Below are 6,000 nucleotides of genomic sequence, written 5' to 3'. Positions count from 1 at the left end.
CCAAAGGAAAGAATGACTCTGTGACAAACCTTTTGTCCAGCTGGCTGGATAGCCTGTTTCAATGGTCACATGTTCCCAAAATATTAACCAAAATGCACAGAGGTTGGAACTTGCAAAAGATTTGCAAGAAGACCTGTCTTATACGTCCAAGCAAAACGGATTACTACCTTACCCAAGAGGATTCATGGAGTAACTCAGTACTTAGAAGTACACATTGCTGAAAACAGCCCAGTAAACACACAGGAAAAGGTGTATTTATTGCACTTTTGTTCTTCCCCGCAGCAGTCGTGACAACAGCTGCACCAGACGTGACTGCTGTGCCGTAAAGATGGCATCTCACTCTCACAAATTAGTCCTCACGCCAAGCAAGCTGTGTTTAACTGAAGGGTTATAATATGTTAGTGCTCACAACTGCTTCCCAGTTGCATCCAGCAAAAGGCTAAATCACCTGATGCTTGGGCATCTGGTGCTCTCTATTACCTGGAAACTGGAGCCCCAAGGGCAAGCACTGTTGAGAAAGTGATTTTATAAAAGCAATGGGAACAAAAAAGCATGATTCATATAAGACATGGATCGTCGTCCAAGCAGCTTCTCTGCTTGAAGAGCTATATTGTTTTAAGCTGCAGGATCCTTTACTGATGTAAGTATACTGAAGCCCTCAGAGCTTGGATGCAGTTATTCCAGTATATCCCAAACTGGGGCTATTCCCTTTGCAGGGTGGGAGGTGGGTGAAGGCAGGGCACAGCCTAACAGCCTCCCAGATCCAGGGATCCAGTGGTCATATAGCTGCGCCACTGAGCGATGACACTTATGCTAATCTGGGAGGGGAAGATCCCCCTGGGCAAAACAGCTTGAGAAAGGCTGGGTTGTATAAAAATGCTGGCCTATTCTCAGGCAATTGTTTTGGAAAAAGGTAAACTATGAATTGAAAGCACTGCAGCTATTCCCAAAGAATCCCCCACCAGCCTGCTCTCCTTCTGCAATAAGGACGCCCAGTTTCTTTGTAGTTAAATTCTTCTCAAGTGACTTGTATTGCTTTAACTGTCCTGGTAAGACTCATAAAAATGTATGTACAGAAAAGGCCTTGGAAAGATTCACAGTAATTTTACTTTTGCTTGATAATACCAGTGACTTCAATCATGCCAGCATAGGGGAAAGTGGGAATAATGCAGCAGTGAAGCAGAGCCATGCTCTTCCCCCTTCGTCTCTTCCTCCCTCCTCCCCTCCTCTTTTTGTCCTTCTCCCTTGATTGAAAAGTTGAGAGGAAATCTTGGAAGCAGTCCTGGATGAGATTTGTGCTCCTAAGCAGAGCCAGAATGCTGTAAGCCAAGCGCTGGGCCGACTCTCCAAACTTTTGCTGTTTATATTGAAGCTTATATTCATTGGCTGCAGGAGTTTGCGACCACTTCTCCCCACACAACAGCTGGGAGGGATCAGAGCCCTTGTGACCTATCCACCCGTTCACCTCCAAACAGACCAAGTGTACACATGATGCTGAGAACACCAGAGAGCATTAAGGAAAAGGAATTCATCCACACAGGACAAAGAATCTCAGCTGTTTACAACTTTCCGTTCTCTAATGTTTATTACTCCCCCCCTTATAAAATCTGCCTCCATCTGTGGTACCTTGTAGCGACAGAGTTAATGAAAACCCAAGCCGCATTCCAAGGATGGCAATACAGAACGAGAGCGACCTCAGCATTGTTTTGTTAAGATCTCAAATTGCCAATATGGCAATGAAGTAATGCACTCTGTCAACATGTAGTATGCTCTATAAATGGGATTGCCTGTTCATCTGTTAGTAAAACAGGCAGAAAAGCACTATTTGATCAGCCTTAGAGCAGCTGACTGCTTGCTTTAGCTTCTTCCTTGAGATTTATTTGAAGCATGAAACTGCTGAAAGTCTCCAAGAAATAAAAAAGCCAAAAATACATCAAAAAATAATAAAACATATTTACAAATAGCCCTCACTTTGTGTGTCTGGTCTTGAGTTAGCATTTCTTTATCGGTAGAATTAAAACAAAAGTTAGCTAAAGCACTGAATGCTGAAAATTGTCTTCCACAGACTTTACTATTAATTTATAAGACCGTTATATCTTTTACAAACAAAAGATTACTTTATTAGTTAACTTGGAAACTTCAGACAAGTTTCATAAATTTATAGAGAGCTCCCAGATTGAATTTTGCTGATCCAGGATTCTTAGGAGGAGTTTGTGGAGCCAGACTCGCCATACGAGCTATTTCTATAAGCCTCAGGTAAATATACACAGGGTTCGTGTTGGTAGAGAAGGTATTTTTTTCTCTTCTAAAAAATTTAAGTTAATCTTAAGCAAAAACAAAAGTTCATTCAGTACATTTCGTATTTGTTGTTTTTGACCCATTTTGGGAAGCATTTTCCTTCCACACGTCTACACTGTTCCTGCTTCTCTCAAGCACACTTTAACTCTTTCATCCCTTTTAGCACTCTGCTTCATTCTCTGCTGCTCTGGTCTCTGAGCTAGAAACAGCTAGACAGCACAGCTGGAGGAAAGGAAACAGGGATTTCAGGTATTTCCTTCTTCTCCCCAACTACAGCATTCATGCCTTCCCTTTTCTACATGTGTACTTTTAAACGAGTCTCATAGAATGTTGGTCCTGTATTGCAAAATCCACTTAGAAGTGTAAGTTTTCACTCACGTAGCTGAAGTCCTGATGAGGATCCTATTACAGGGATCAAATGGATATATTTCATTTCCTTTTTTATTCAAAATTGCTATGGCCATCTATAACAGCTTTATAAGAATATCACTCTGTCTGTAATAACAGGGTTCCCCAATTTTCAGTGTATGTAAAGCTGTAATTTGTTAATAGCTCAAGCAATATCTCTTCCTTAAGATCTCAACAGCTCAAGCAATATCTCTTGCTTAAGATCTCAGTTTAATGGCAATCTTTCAATGAAATGTCATGTAAAGCTTACCTACAAAACTCAGACTGAAGTACTCAAACTCAGGAATCAAAGGATCTGTAGCTTCCCCTTTATGTGTGCCTGGCAGTGAGGTGGGAAAATGTCCCTCCCTCTGAAATTTGCAAAGCGATTCAGTTTCTTCCCACTAAATTATGATATAGGATACTCGCTATAGGTGAAGGTTTGTTACTAGATTGGCTAAATCTTTCTATGACAGACAATGAGAGAAAATATAGTGTTAGCAAATAAAGATTGAAGAAATGGATATGGCAATACAACAAGGATGACCAAACTTCTTGATTATTAGCTGGAAATGAACACCTTCATGTGACCAAGAGCCTTCATATGACCAGTGCTCCCAGTCCAAGGGCTTCTTGGAGCAGGCTCCAATGCTTGTTGGAGCAGCTCTCGGAGATGAAGACACAATGGCCAGAAGCTCCCTCTGCTCCTCTCTGGGATAACTAAATTGCACACACAGCTGGGGACTCAGTTGATCCAACAGTGTTGCCTGAGCAACCCCTGTTGGCTTAGCTCTATTCACAGCCAAGTATGCAGATCAATCCCTGTGCTAGTATGACTTCATGGCTGCCTTATGATGAAATTATGGCATTTGAACTGTCCCATGCGGATTGGAGAGACTGGCTACATGCCCACAAGACACTCCAAAGTAAAGCAGTGCAATGTTCATGTGTGGACAGATCCAGGCAGGTTGTCTGAGATGGAAAAAATAGGTTTTCACTTTTTGTTGGTACTGGTGAGAAGGCAGATAACAGTATTTTGCTGCGGATGGTGCCCAGGCCTGGTGTTGTTTTACAGATGAACACTCCAACAACGAACACAAAACAACAAAGTCATGCGTGAAAACCACCCGTGACACAGTCTTCTGCACCCTCAGGCTCCCAGCTGTACCAGCACAAGAAGTTCTCTTGTGATATTGGGTGAATCGTCACTGTCCTAACAGAAATTACTGATCTCATGAGTCCACAGAGAGAAAAAATTTTATGCTGCTCCTTATTTAATTTTAAGCAAAAGCATCTTGGCTTGCTTTAATGGTTTACACTGATTGATAGATGGAGAAGATTCAACTGATTTCTTGCTTGAACCATAAGCAGCCAGCTTTCACACATCCTGGTCTGTTGGCACCTCTGAGACCTACCGGCACAGTACAGTGATGGACAGATAGTTGTACTGACCTGTTCCATCAGTCTAGAGGGATCCAGAAAATGACGCCTGTATATTTCTGTGTACTGTCTGGATTACTGCAGTAAATGGGATGATTTTTAGCCTGCTGTAGTTACTCTATCAAATTGAAAATGAATGCTATTGGTATTGGGTTACTTTAATTCAAAACCTTTATGAAACACCTGAAGTGCAATGCAAATCTCCTTCTTGCTCTTTAATCACAGGCTGCTGACAAGGGCTGCAATTCAAGGTAGCAGCTAACTACTTGCATTGCTTTGAATATGTTTCTACTCCAAAGACTGTTCATAATTTTAAAGCTCTGTATATGATTAAATATTTGTCTAAATCTAATTATAACATGATTTTTTTCCCTGTGATTATTTACAAAGCCTTACAGCAGTGTGGTGAATCCCACAGTGATCCCTGAAAATAATAACCATGGGATTCTTCCTGCTTTCCTGTGGAAAACTGCTCCTGAACCAAAGGCAGATAAAGCTGCGCACCTCTTCGTGCTATATCTGCTATATGAAAGCTGTATCTGCTACCTCCAGGATGACTTCAGGTCTAGCTAAGGGTCTCAGACGGAGAAGCCATCTCTCAGGCATACTAGTTCAACTGGACAGAAAGCCATGGCAGAACTTCACCCAGGAAAACCTTCCATATTGCCCACTCTGCCCCTCTATCGTGACCTTTTACCAGTTCCTCTGGATTCATCTCCAAAATACCATCAACAAGCAGAGTGTTTCGCTTTGCACTGTGAAGTGTGTAATCCCTCCACAGGTTCAGCATAACAAACGCTGCAGGAGGTACCAGAGCATGAACCGCGGTGACCACTTGATTGATGGAGGCTAAGAAGGATGTGGCAGTTCTGCTCTTCAAGGGCAGTCATGACACACAAACCTATCCTCTGTCATTTTTGGTGGGAATCCAACCAAAGCAAAGGTGGGGGAACTCTCAGCAGAAGGGAGGAGAGCGCTCTGTGTCTGCAGCAAACAACTGGAGCCACTGATGTCCCTGAGCCTAAGCTGCAGCAGGACCATAGGATTCCTCTGGAGCTCATGTGTTACTCGGAGCCTTTTCAGTTTATTTTCTTAACAAAGCTTTGCAGACTTTTTAAGTGGGGGAAGGGAGTCAGATTTTCCCCTCACTCAGTTTTAAGAAATCAGACTAACTTCTGTAAATGGATATAAGAAATAAATCTCTATTAGAACCTGCCAGTCCCTTAAGATCTGAGATTTGTGGCTTTATTAGCTGACTCAGGATCATGCAATGTTTTAACTGTCACATTTATTTTCAGTTTAATATTATTAAATGATCAATACCATTATGGCAAAATTGGTTCTATTGCAATTAAACAATATTAGATACATATAAAGGAAAATAAAGTAAGTGAATCAATATTCTTTTGATTCAAATTTATAAGTTAAATCCAAATACTTAAATGAACTTGACCGTGTCTGCCTGCAAGTAAATTCTTACTTTTCCCTACAGCACCAGAACATAAAGGTACTGCCAATATGCACAGGGACACTGTGCATTATACAAAACAGCAGTACATTAATGCTTCATGTTGTAATGGAAAATCTCAATTTAAGATCTGAAGAGCAATAATGGAGAGGAGGAAAACTTGTAGCTACCTTTCATAGCATAGTTGGCGAGAGTTTTTTTCCAAGTGAGTTCAGGGAAACATATTGAAGAATAACATTTATGACACTTCTCCTACTCAAGAGGAAGAGGCACAAGCCCATTGTTCTCCTTGCAGTTAATATCCAAGTATCAGTTAATATCATAGAATCCTAGAATGGTTTGTGTTGGAAGGGACCTTAAAGATCATCCAGTTCCAACCCCCTTGCCACAGGCAGGGACACCTCCCA

This window comes from Strigops habroptila, chromosome 2 (genome assembly GCF_004027225.2).
Source record: "Strigops habroptila isolate Jane chromosome 2, bStrHab1.2.pri, whole genome shotgun sequence".
NCBI classification, from domain to species: Eukaryota; Metazoa; Chordata; class Aves; order Psittaciformes; family Psittacidae; genus Strigops; species Strigops habroptila.
Note: the sequence above shows the minus strand (reverse complement) of the source record.